Raw genomic sequence first — 13,600 nt, forward strand, 5'->3', positions numbered from 1 at the left:
ACTTCGGTAATAAAATTGATATAGTAAATATTATTTTAAATTTCATAGGTTAAAAAATACGAAACTTACTTCTAATTTTATTTGATATTTTACTCCGTATCATATATTTAATAAAGTAAAAAGGCACAAAAGGAAATTGATATCTCTCAGTACTGAAGTAATAAATTTTAACCGGTTAAAATCTTGTTTTTACACACAACATTTTTCCATTTTCTAGGGTTTGAAGTTTCGTAAGAAAGGGGATCGGCGACCCATCTGCGACAATGAGCTTCCCCTTGCCACAGATCTCCACCAAGCCGACGCGGTTATCAACGCCTCACCTTGCCTCGCCCATCTCCCCCAACGTTGATCCATCGATCAATTCTCTACGCCCCGCCATAGCGCCGTCTGACGATCGCGCGGACTTCATACCCGAGGCCGACCTCCTGCCGCCCTCACAATTGTCTCCCATCAGCGCCAGGAGCTGGGGCCAGAAGGGATCACTCTCCCCTTCTCCTTCCTATTCATTCTCTTCATGCTTCCTCCCGACCCGAGCGACGGAGATGAATGGTGCTGGTCCTTTCGACTGACGTGGGAAGAACCCCGAAGGCTCGAGTTGGATGATTTAACCTGCCAACAAGAGTGGGGAATAAGATGCGGACCGTGGCTCGCCTGTAGATGGGGTGGTTGAGCCGGGAGCATTGATTATGCTTCTATCACCGCCGCCTAGGGATTTTCTAGGTTTGAGATGCAAGGACCTACGGTGCTAAATGGTAGCCTGGAGGTGGACACATGGGTTATTGTTTTTGGATATGAAATCAATTTATCTCTTTGCTAGCTCTGGATTTTACTTCTATTGAGTTTATTTTCCTTGCTATTTCATCGTATGACTAATTATGTCTTGTGCTCTACTTATCTTCAATTGCTAGATCTTATAATGAGCTTGATTTTCACTCAATTAGATATTTATACGACTTTATTTGGTGGAGTTTCCTGACATGTCTATTTTACCAACAAAAAATCTGTTAAGATGAGTATTTTGGTGGTTGATTTCATATTAGGACTCGTCATGAATGTTTACAGAAGATGGTTCTTTCACCTTGAACATTTTAAAGCGTAATTAATCATCTTGTGTGGCATTCTATCAAAAAAAGTACCAGTGCGTTTGTTTATCTGGTATAGTCATATTGATTATTGTGTATAAGATTGGATTTTCATGCGACAAGTGTCCAATTTTGTCATAGATCTAAAACTATTAGAATTTTACCTTCTTTTTTTGATTATCTACAGGCATGGTTGATGGTCTGGATGTAGATGATGAAGGCTTTGTACTGACAGATTAAACTGGTCCAGCTTTATGGTATTTGATTAATTATATCTTTCTTCAGCATGAAATCTTTAGTATATGGATTTGGTTTTCAACCTATTTATGATAGTACGGGTTTAGCTCAATGCATATGTATATTGTTTTTTGTTTTCTGTATATCCATGTTTCAAATTTTCTAAAAGCATCCTATGGCATGTCTTCTTTGTCTCAAAGGTGGGCCACTACTGCAAGAGTTTTTTGGTAATATTTTGATATCAGCTCTCAATTTATCTATTTAGTATCTGAATGTTGCAAGAGCATTCAAGTAATATTTTCTGATGGAAGTTCTGAAATGTTTGATTGTAAGCAACTCAAAGCCTGCAAGTGCTATGATGTTATTGGGATTGATTTAGGCACCACAAACTTATGTGTGTTTGTCATGGAGGGGAAGGTACATTATGCTTCCCATTGTTTACAAAGCCTTTTTGATTTGTTTAGGTCTGGGTCTTTGTGTGGTACTAGCTTTTCTAATATTTCTATCCTGGTTGATTGAATCAGACACCAAAGGTGATTGAGAATGCAGAAGGTACGAGGACTACTCCATCTGTTGTTTCCTTCAATCAGAAGGATGAGCTTTCTGTGGGTACTCTCGTGAAGCAACAAGTCGTGATGAATTCAACAAACACCTTATTTGGCACTAAATGACTGATTGGCAGAAGCTTTGATGAGTCCCCCATACTCAAAAAGAACTAAAGATGGTTCCCTATAAATTCTCAAGGCACCTAGTGGAGATGCATGGATGAATGGTTAGCAATATTTGCCTAACCAGATTGGTGCATTTGTCCTCACGAAGATGAAGGAAACAACATAGGCTTATCTGGGTAAATCTATCTCAAAGGCAGTCATCACAGCCCCTACTTATTTCAATGATGCACAACACCATGCCACAAAGGATGCAAGGAGAATTGTGTTGGACCCAGTGGGTATTTTGATGTGATCAACCAAGTTAGGTTAGGTCCTGCTTGTTATTTGATTCCTGTGTCTAAGTGTGCAGGAACTTAGGAGTGTAGGAAGTCGAGCAGAAGACACAACTAGCGAGAAGGACGGCACGGGAAGGGAGTCGACGGGCTCGGTGCGTCCGAAGGACGAAAGAGCTGCGGAAGAGTATATCGATGGATGAGAAGAACGTGCGCGACATTCGAAGGACGAGAAGCCGGGTCGGAAGCCCGCTCAAGGAGAAGGCTAGAAATTGGGTTCGGGTGAGCCCTATTTCGGTTGGTCAAAATCACCCAAGCGATCGGAGCTTCGGAAGAAGAGGAAAAAGAGAAGCTGGAAGCTATTTATACCATGCAGGTTGAAGGCAGTATTAATACCATGTAGTCCGAGGTGCCTCCATCACCTTGAAGGCGCCTCAGACTAGTCCGAGGCACCTCCATCACCTTGAAGGCACCTCAGACCAGTCCGAGGCACCTTCAAGGGCATTGGAGGCGCCTCAGACCCAATCTTCGTGACCGTTTGCAACCGGATAGAGTTTTATCTGGTCAAACTGCTTGGAGGCGCCCTCAACCCTCTTGGAGGCGCCTTCAACACTCGGGATAAGATTTCCAATATAAAGACTCCTGGAGCTAGGAAATTAATCAATCAACTCAGTATCAAATTCCTAGCAACTTGTAAGAGCTTTAGTGTGTAAAAGGCTTTTCCGCCTTCAGAGAAAGGAGACTTTTTCTTAGTGCGCTTTCCATCGCCTTAGATTAACAACCCCCTGAGTTGTAACCAAGTTAAATTTCCCGTCTTTATTTCTTTTCTGTTATTTTAATCTTTTTAATTGTTGCTATTATTTTTTTGAGTTGAAAGTCTTAAGGAGGACGTCTTTTACTTGCAGACAATTCACCCCTCCCTTTTTGCCGACCCCGCTACACTAACAAGTGGTATCAAAGTCAGATCGCCTCAGAAGGACTAATCACCGACTGAAGCAACAAAATGATGGCCGAAGCTAATATCTATCCACCAGCATTTGAGGGAGAGTTTGCTTTCTGGAAGCAACGAATGGATGTATATCTTAACACAGACTCTAATATTTTTTTAATAATGAAATTTGGTTATGAAGCACCAAAGACAACGAATGGAGAAGACATCGAACAATACCTCTTGACCAATAAGCAACGTGATAAGTTTATGGCAAACACTCGGGCTGAATTTTACCTCCTAAGCGTACTACCAGATGAAGAGCTTGATTGGGTTGGCGACTACCAAAGTGCAAAAGAACTTTGGGAAAAGGTCTTAAAGCTCTACGACGAACCAAGAGAAGCCGACTCCTCGATGGATACTGAACCGTTAGAAGAGTCCGAGATCGAGGAAATTGTCGGGTCAACCCCAACAACCGAATTCCATCCCGAGGACACAGAAAGCTTATCCCAGATAAGCATCGATGAAGTGGGAGAGTCTGTAGGACCGTTGACGCCGGCTGGAAGGGGGTTGTTGAATAGTCCTGTAAACACAAAAATGAAACAACCCTTCTCGAGCTCTTTAAGCTAACACTTGCATAAATAAAGTAAAGCAGTAAATGAAAATCATAAAGAACGATGCACCAGTATTTACTTGGTTACAACCGATGTGGTTGTTAATCCAAGAAAGATTAAGTACTAAAAACTCCTTTAGACGGAGAAGTCTCTTACAACGTTGAAGTGCAGAAATAGAAGTTTAACTACAACTAAAGCGTACAAATGTTTGGAAATGAAGTGCTCGTGATTGTTGAAAAGCTTCTGGACGAAGACTATATTTATAGCCTTGGTCGGGGTGCCTCGAAGGGTTTCGGGCGCCCTGGGGGGCATAAATTTTATCCCCCAACAATCAGATCGAGTCAAAACTCGATCCTGGTCATAAGGCTGGTCCGGGCGCCCAGAAGGGTTCCGGGCGCCCCAGAGGGGTCCGGGCGCCCCAGTCAGCTCTGGGCGACCCGAACCTCGAAGTCAACTCTGGTTGACTTTTTCATCCGGGACCTCTGCTCCGTTTCAGTCCCGCCTCCGTCCGGGTCTTTCGCTCTGGATCCGCTTACTTGGGTGATCTCTGCCATCCGGAATAGGGCTCACTTGAACCCAACTTTCGGTCTTTTCGAGCAGTCTTCCCTCCGGCTTCTCGTCCCTCGAAATCGCCGCGTGTTTCCTTCTCGTCCACTAGCTTACTCATCCGCAGTCTTTGTCCCTCGGATGCACAGCGTGCCGTCCTTCTCGCTAGCTGCGTCTCTTGCTCTCCGAGCAATCTTCCACTCCGGCTTTCGTCCCTCGGAACCACCACACGCTTCCTTCTCGTCCGCCGGTGTACTCTTCCGCAACACCTCGTCCCTCGGACTGCCGTCCTTCTCGCTAGCTACGTCTTCCGCTCGACTACCTATGTTCCTAAGCTCCTGCACACTTAGACACAAGGTTAAAACAACATAGGACCTAACTTAACTTGTTGATCATACCAAAACAACCTTGGGGGAGTTTTATTGAGCTTAATCTGAAGGAGTTTTATTGAGCTTAATCTGAAGGTGTTTTATTGAGCTTAATCTTTCTTGGATTAACAACCACATCGGTTGTAACCAAGTAAATACTTTTGTCTCGCTTTTACTTTATGCTTTTAATTTACTGCTTAGTTTATTTATGCAAGTGTTAGCTTAAAGAGTTCGAGGAGGGTTTGTTTTTCCCTTTGTGTTAGCAGGATATTCAACAACCCCCTCCTAGCCGGTCCAACGGTCCTACAAGTGGTATCAGAGCCGAGTACGCCTCAGAAGGATTAACCGTCGTCTGAAGCAACAAAACAATGGCCGGAGCTAGCGACTACGCACCAGCATTCGAGGGGGAGCTTGCTTCTTGGAAGCAACAAATGACGGTATTTCTTAACTCTGATATTGGTATTTCTCTAATAATAAAAACAGGTTATGAAGCACCAAAGACAACGAATGGAGAAGAACTCGATCTACTCCTATGGAACAAGAAGCAACGTGACGTGTCAATGGCAAACGGTTGGGTAGAGTTTCACATTTTAACCGCAATACCAAACGAAGACTTTGATAGAGTTGGCGAATACAATAGCACAAAAGAACTTTGGGAAAAGTTCATAAAACTCTACGAAGAACCGATTGAAGTCGTCCCCTCAATAGACATCGAGCCGTTATCAGAAAAATCCGAGACGGAAGAAATTACCGAGACAACCCCAACTGCCGAAGTACATCCCGAGATCGATGAAGGGGGAGAGTCTTCGGAAGAAATTAATTCAACAGGGGGAGAACCAACGACCAACGAGGTAAGTAATGTATGGTCTCTACCTTCTGAACAACCGGTTAATTCAATAGAAAAATTGCCTGAAGTTTTTGCGATTTAAAAATTGAATTACCGAAAAAAAATTTTGAATTAGAAAATCAATTGTCAAATTTGTCTTGCAAATTAGAAATATTATTAAAATAAATTTGCAAATTTAAAAATATTTTGACAAAATAATTATGCAAATTAGAAGAATTTTTCGAATTACAAATCACTCTCTCGAAAGAATTTTGCGATTTAGAAATTGAGTCACCGAAAAGGTGTTTCGGATTAAGAAATCTATTGTTAATAGATTCCTGTAAATTAGAATTTTTGTTGTTAAAAAATTCTTACAAATTACAAAATATTCTTTCGAACGAATTTTGCACATTGCCGAAAGAATTTTTTATATTGTCGAAAAATTTTATCAAGTTAGAATCTATGCTATTTGAATATTTTTGTGAAGTTGAAATTCAAAAAAAAATAGAAATTAACATGATACAAATTATTGCACGTTTAATATCTGTGGCTTTAAATTTGAAAAAGTGTAATTTGAGAAGTTATGAAAAATTGAAATGAAAATTTAAAACTTGCTGATATAAGTATCAGTATAAAATAAATAAATAAATGCATAGAAATTTTTTTTAATGCTATCAATTTTCTTAAATTTTTTTGCATAAATTTTTGGGCTTAGAAAGATTTATTTTTGGTGAAAACTTAGAAATTTTTCAAAAGTCATTCTTTGACTTAGAAATTTTTTTAACTTGGAAATATTTTTTCTCCGAAAAACATTGAAATAGATTTCTATAAATTTTTTTTGTGTCAAACCCTTAGATTGTTTTTTTGAAACCCCATTTTTATTATGATCAAAGAGGGAGAAGGAAAAGTATAAGTCTAGGGAGAGGTAGAAAATTGAAAATTAAAATTTGAAAATTTTGAAATTCAATTTTTTCTATCATGTTGCATGTTATTGCAATAAATTGTTTTTATTCTATGTCTATTTGTAACCCTAGCTTAACTTGGGTTGATCACACCAAAAAGGGCGAGATTGTTGGAACCCCAAGGTTGTTTCGGTGTGATCAACAAGTTAAGTTAGGTCATGCGTTATTTTAACCTTGTGTCTAAGTGTTCAGGAGCTTAGGAGCACAGGTACTCGAGCGGAAGACGTAGCTAGCGAGAAGGACGGCACGCGGTGCGTCCGAGGGACGAGGCGCTACGGAAGAGTACCCGGTGGACGAGAAGGAAGCGTGCAGTGGTTCCGAGGGACGAAAGCCGGAGCTGAAGATTGTTCGGGGAGCAAGAGACGCAGCTAGCGAGAAGGTCGGCACACGGTGTGACCGAGGGACGAAGACTGCGGATGAGTACGCTGGTGGACGAGAAAGAAACACGCAGCGATTCCGAGGGACGAGAAGTCGGAGCGGAAGGTTGCTCGAGAAGACCGAAAGTTGGGTTCGGGTGAGTCCTTTTTCGGATGGCAGAGATCACCCAAGCGAGCGGATCCGGAGGAGAAGAACCGGACCGAGGCGGGACTGAACCAGAGAAGAAGTCCCGGATGAAAAAGTCAACAACTGTTGACTTTGGGCTCCGGGGCGCCCGGAACCCTCCGGGGCGCCCTGAGCAGTAAAATTGACTAGATCGAGTTTTGACTCGATCTGAACGTTGGGGGATAAGTTTTATCCCCCCAGGGCGCTCAGAACCCTTCCAGGCGCCCCGACCAAGGCTATAAATATAGCCTTGGTCCAGAAGCTTTGAAATGAACTCACTGATTCTAAATCCAGTGCTTGTACGCTCTCTTTTAGTCTAAGCTTCTATTTTCTGTGCTTCGACATTGTAAGAGGCTTCTCCGCTTGAAGGAGTTTTATTGAGCTTAATCTTCCTTGGATTAACAACCACATCGGTTGTAACCAAGTAAATACTTTTGCCTCGCTTTTTCTTTATGCTTTTAATTTGCTGCTTAGTTTATTTATACAAGTATTAGCTTAAAGAGTTCGAGGAGGGTTTGTTTTTCTTTTTGTGTTAGCAGGATATTCAACAACCCCCTCCTAGCCGGCACAACGGTCCTACAAAAATTTCTTTCGATGATTCAATTTTTAATTCGCAAAAATCTTCAGATAATTTTTTGATTAATTGAATCAATTGTTTAGAGGGTAAGGGCCATACCTTACTTACCTCGTCGGCAGTTAGTTCTTCCCCTATTGAATTGCTTTCTTCCGAAGATTCTCCCCCTTCATCGATGCTCAGTGAAGAAGGGTTTTCTGTGTCCTCGAGATGTACTTCGGCTGTTGGTTCTGTCGGTGGCTTGTTGTCTATTGAGTTATCGGCTTCCAAAGGTTCTTCGTAGAGCTTCAAGAACTTTTCCCAAATTTCTTTTGCGCTTTTGTATTCGTCGATTCTGTCGAGATCTTCATTTGGTATTACAGTTAGAATGTGAAATTCTGCCCGACCGTTTGCCATTGACTCGTCACGTTGCTTCTTGTTCCAGAGGCATAGATTGAGTTCTTCTCCATTCGTTGCCTTTGGTGCTTCATAGCCACATTTCAATATTAAAGAAATACCAAAATCAGAATTAAGATATACCTCCATTTGTTTCTTCCATGAAGAAAACTCCCCTTCGAATGCTGGTGGATATTCGTTAGCTCCGGACATCGTTTTGTTGCTTCAGACGGCGGTTAGTCCTTCTGAAGTGTCTCGGCTCTGATACCACTTGTTGGACCGTTGCGGCCGGCTAGAAGGGGGGTTGGATAGTCCTGTAAACACAAAAATGAAACAACCCTTCTCGAACTCTTTAAGCTAACACTTGCATAAATAAAGTAAAGCAGTAAATGAAAATCATAAAGAACGAGGCACCAGTATTTACTTGGTTACAATCGATGTGGTTGTTAATCCAAGGAAGATTAAGTACTAAAAACTCCTTCAGGCGGAGAAGCCTCTTACAATGTTGAAGCGCGGAAACAAAAGCTTAAGTACACTAAAGCGTACAAGTGTTTAGAAATGAAGTGCTCGTGATTGTTGAAAAGCTTCTGGACCAAGACTATATTTATAGCATTGGTCAGGGCGTCCCAAAGGGTTCCGGACGCCCTGGGGGGATAAACTTTATCCCCTAACGATCAAATCGAATCAAAACTCGATCCTGGTCATAAGACTGGTTCGGGCGCCCGGAAGGGTTTCGGGCGCCCCGGTCAGCTCTGAGCGCCCCGGACCTCGAAGTCAACTCTGGTTGACTTTTTCGTCCGGGACCTCTGCTCCGTTTCAGTCCCGCCTCGGTTCGGGTCTTCCGCTCCGGATCCACTTACTTGGGTGATCTCTGTCATCTGGAATAGGGCTCATCCGAACCCAACTTTCCGTCTTCTCGAGTGAATTTCCCTCCGGCTTCTCGTCCCTCGGGATCGCCGCATGTTTCCTTCTCGTCCACCGACGTACTCATCCGCAGTCTTCGTCCCTCGGACGCATCGCGTGCCGTCCTTCTCGCTAACTGCGTCTCTTACTCTCCGAGCAATCTTCCGCTTCCGCTTTCATCCCTCGGAACCATTGCACGCTTCCTTCTCGTCCGCCAGTGTACTTTTCCACAACACCTCGTCTCTCGGACTGTCGTCCTTCTCGCTAGCTGCATCTTCCGCTCGACTACCTGTGTTCCTAAGCTCCTGCACACTAAGACACAAGGTTAAAACAACACAGGACTTAACTTAATTTGTTGATCTCACCAAAATAACCTTGGGGTTCCAACAGAGTCTTCGGAAGAAGACAACTCAACAGGGGGAGAATCAATGACCGACAAGGTAAGTCAGGTATGGTCTCACCTCCTGATCAATTGGTTAAGTCAGTTAAAACGTTGCTGCAAGATTTTCATGAATTATAAAGTATTTTGTCAAAAGAATTTCGTAAATTAGAAACATCATCGAAAGATTTTTTCGAATTAGAAAATATAGTGTCAAAAGATTTTTGCAAATCAGAATATTCCTATCAATTAAAAAAATTATTAACTAATAGTGAGTTAAAAACAACATGTCAATTAAAGGATTTTGACAAATTAACAATAGAAAAGATACTACAATTTTCTGCATGTTCAAATTTCCCTACTTTATATTTGAGTAACTATGATAAACTAAAATGGAAATTTAAATATCATAGTGTAAAAATTAGAGTATTTGATCTAAATTAAAACTTTAGACTTAGTGCTTTCAGTAAAAAAAATAAACATTAAAGTTTCTTTATAAGGCTTTATCTAAGGAAGTGATTGTTGCTCCAATAACCAAGAAGGCCTAGTGTCTCGCCACGACCTGGAAGCCAAAATATTAGAATAAAAAATGTTTAATTAACTTTCTGATAAAGCATTAAAATTAGAATTAAATAATGTTATAAAATTTTTTTCAACATCTGTTTTAAAATTTTTCAAAAATATTTTTTTCTTAAGAAAAATATTTGTTACTTAAAAATTCTTCTGAAGTTAGAAATGTGTATTTATCTTTTTCTCAAAAAATTATCTTACCTAAGTTTTACTTAGAATTTTCTTTTTTAAAAGAAATTCTTAGATATCATTTTGAAAATGCTGCACTTGGATTTTAAAAATCATTTTTTTTCTTGATTTTTTTACTTGATAATTATTACCCCATTCTTTTTGTTGTGATCAAAGGGGGAGAAAGATAGGTACAAGTTTAGGGGGAATTCTTAATGTTTTTACTTAAAATTTATTTTTAACTTGTGTTGCAAATTCTATTGCAATCCTTATGCTTGAACTGTTAGTTTAGTAATTTCTATAAATTACTGTTTGTCTATTTTTGTTTCCCTAACTTGAACTTGGGTTGATGCTCATCAAAAAAGGAGAGATTGTTGGACCCCGTGGGTGTTTTGTTGTGATCAATCAAGTTAGGTTAGGTCCTGCTTGTTATTTGATCTCTGTGCCTAAGTGTGCAGGAACTTAGGAGGGCAGGAAGTCGAGCGGAATACGCAACTAGCCAGAAGGACGGCACAGGAAGGGAGTTGACGGGCTCGGTGCGTCCGAAGGACGAAAGAGCTGCAGAAGAGTACATCGGTGGACGAGAAGAACGTGCACGACGTTCGAGGGACGAGAAGCCGGGTCAGAAGTCTGCTCGAGGAGAAGGCCGAAAATTGGGTTCGGGTGAGCCCTATTTCGATTGGTCAAAATCACCCAAGCAATCGGAGTTTCGGAAGAAGAGGAAAAAGAGAAGCTGGAAGCTATTTATACCATGCAGGTTGAAGGCAGTATTTATACCTGTCGGAACCCCAAGGTTATTTTGGTGTAATCAACAAGTTAAGTTAGGTCCTGTGTGTTTCTAACCTTATGTCTAAGTGTGCAGGAGCTTAGGAGCAATCCGCTACTACCACTGCGACGAAGAAGGGCACGTTAAGGACAACTACCCCAAACTGAAAAACAAGGACAAGGATAAAGGTAAAAAGTCTGTTCAAAAGCGAAAGGCACTAAAGGCGATGTGGGACGATACGTCGTCCGACTTGGAAGTCGAGGCATTCTCTAAACTCGCATTAATGGTGAGTCATTAAGACGATGACTGCGAGTCAAGCTCTTCCGAAATGAGCATCGAGAGCATCGATAAAGGGGTAGCTATGTCAGAAGCCAGCAGCAGTTCAGGGGGAGACATGGACAACGAGATCGATAAGGTAAGTCAGGTGATCTCTACCTCCTGATAAACTTTTTAAGTTTGTTAAGTTACTAACTAAAGGCTGCTGTAAATTAGTAAAGGAAAATAAAAATTTTAAAGTAATACTAGTTAAATCCCGTCCTTTAGAAGAATTAGATAAATTAAAATTAGCAAATGAAAAATTGAAATTTGAGAATGATGATTTAAAAATCTAAGTAAAAAACTTGAAAAATCATGCATACCCATCTAAAATCAATTTTAGAAAATTTAATAATTTAAATTGATACTTTAAATATCACCTGGGATAAATTAGGAACATTTCAAAAAAAATATGTCTCTAAAAATTTTTTAGTTAATCCAGTAGGTTGCAACCTATATTGGGTTCCTAAATCATGCTTAAACTAAATTTTAAAATTAAAATTAGCGCTTTCAGTTAAAAATTTAAACAATGAATTTCTTTATGAGGCTTTGTCTAAGGAAGTGGTTGTTGCTCTAATTACCAAGAAGACCTAGTGCCTTGTCACTACTTGGAAGCCAAAATATTGAAATAAATGTTTAATTAATTTTCTGTCAAAACATTAAAATTAGAATTAATTAATTCTTTTAAAGTTTTTCAAATATTTTTTTCAAAATATTTTTATACTTAGAAAAATACTTTTACGTGAAATTTTTACTTAGAAAAATCTTAAGTTATGATTTTTTTTGTATTTTTTTCTCAAAAATAATTTTTGCAAAGGATTAATTTTTTTTTTCAAAAATATTTTTTTAACTTAAAAAATTTTTTTTTTGAGTATTTTTTCCTTAGAAAAATTCTCTTTTAATACTTAGAAAAATTTTCAAAAGATATTTTTTTACCTAAGCTAAAAGTTGTTTTGAAATTGAAAATTTCTGCTTAATTTTTTTTAAATTTTCAAAAAATATTTTTGCAACGCTGTCTAAGTTAAAATTTTTTTCACTTAAAAAATTTTCTTAATTTTTTTTAGAGACTGTTTATGTGAAAATTATTGCAAAATTTTTAAGGATCTCAAAATTTTCTGAGTTTTTGCCCTTAGATTTTTTTCTTAGAACCCCATTTTTTATGTGATCAAAGGGGGAGAAGGAAAAGTATAAGTCTAGGGGAAGCTAGAGCAAAATTTAACTAGTTTTTTTTTTTTTTTACACTTATTGCAAATTTAGTTAAGTCTATTTTATGTCTATTTTTGCCCTAGTTTAACTTGGGTTGCTCACACCAAAAAGGGGGAGATTGTTGGAACTCCAAGATTATTTTGGTGTGATCAACAAGTTAAGTTAGGTCCTGTGTGTTTCTAATCTTATGTTTAAGTGTGCAGGAGCTTAGGAGCAATCCACACTCGAGTGGAAGACGCAGCTAGCGAGAAGGACGACACACTGTGAAAATTTTTTCAGGAGCTATATAAAGGCCCCTGGAGCTAGGAAATTAATCAATCAACTCAGAGTCAAATTCCTAGCAACTTGTAAAAGCTTTAATGTGTAAAAGACTTCTCCGCCTTCAGAGAAAAGAGACTTTTTCTTAGTGCGCTTTCCACCACCTTGGATTAACAATCCCTTGGGTTGTAATCAAGTTAAATTTCATGTTTCTATTTCTTTTCTATTATTTTAATCTTTTTAATTGTTGCTATTATTTTTTTGAGTTGAAAATCTTGAGGAGAGTATCTTTTACTTGCAGGCAATTCATCCTTTCACTCTTGCCGATCCCGCTGCACCAACAAATTGCATGCCTTAAAGTTCTAAGAATTATCAATCAACTGACTATGGCTGCATTTTCATATGGAATGAATGACAAGGAAGGTTTGATTGTCAATGAACGGCTTTTAGATGAAGTTGGTCAAACTTATCTTTTGTGAATATATTTTTAGATTGTATTTAGAGATTTGTGGAGATAAAAGTTTTTGAGTGAGGTTGGTTAAATATATTTTTTGTGAATACTTTGTTGGGTTGTATTTGATAGATATTTATGATACATTTGTTCAATTTGGTGATGAAAAATATTGTATTGTAGTAAAATATTATGATATATAATTTTGTAAATTAAAATTATATTGTAGTAAAATATGGTCAATTACTTCAACACTATAAATAAATGATGGAATAATACAACACAAAAGATTTCAATAAATTTAAATAGCGATGCAGTTAAAGAAATTATTTACTTTGTCACTGCTCAAATTTGTGAAGTCAATTGCATAAATTACTTTGTTAAATTTAATTTTTTTTGTTGTACTAAAATATACTTTATTACTTCTATATTATGAAGAAGTGATACAATAAAAAATACTTCGACTAAGTCAAATTATACAGAAATAAAATTAAACATTTACTACATTAGAATACAAAAAATATAAAGTTGTATACATATTTTACTTCGTTAGTCAATGTAATTTATGATGTAATATATCAATCAT

At 38.7% G+C, this 13,600-nt stretch overlaps 1 pseudogene; it reads left to right on the plus strand.

Moving 5' to 3' along the window:
• The first annotated feature begins 263 nt into the window (after nucleotides 1-263).
• LOC121980211 lies at nucleotides 264-13,042 on the plus strand (annotated as a pseudogene).
• The last annotated feature ends 558 nt before the right edge of the window (nucleotides 13,043-13,600 follow it).

This window comes from Zingiber officinale, chromosome 5A (genome assembly GCF_018446385.1).
Source record: "Zingiber officinale cultivar Zhangliang chromosome 5A, Zo_v1.1, whole genome shotgun sequence".
In the NCBI taxonomy this organism is placed as follows: Eukaryota; Viridiplantae; Streptophyta; class Magnoliopsida; order Zingiberales; family Zingiberaceae; genus Zingiber; species Zingiber officinale.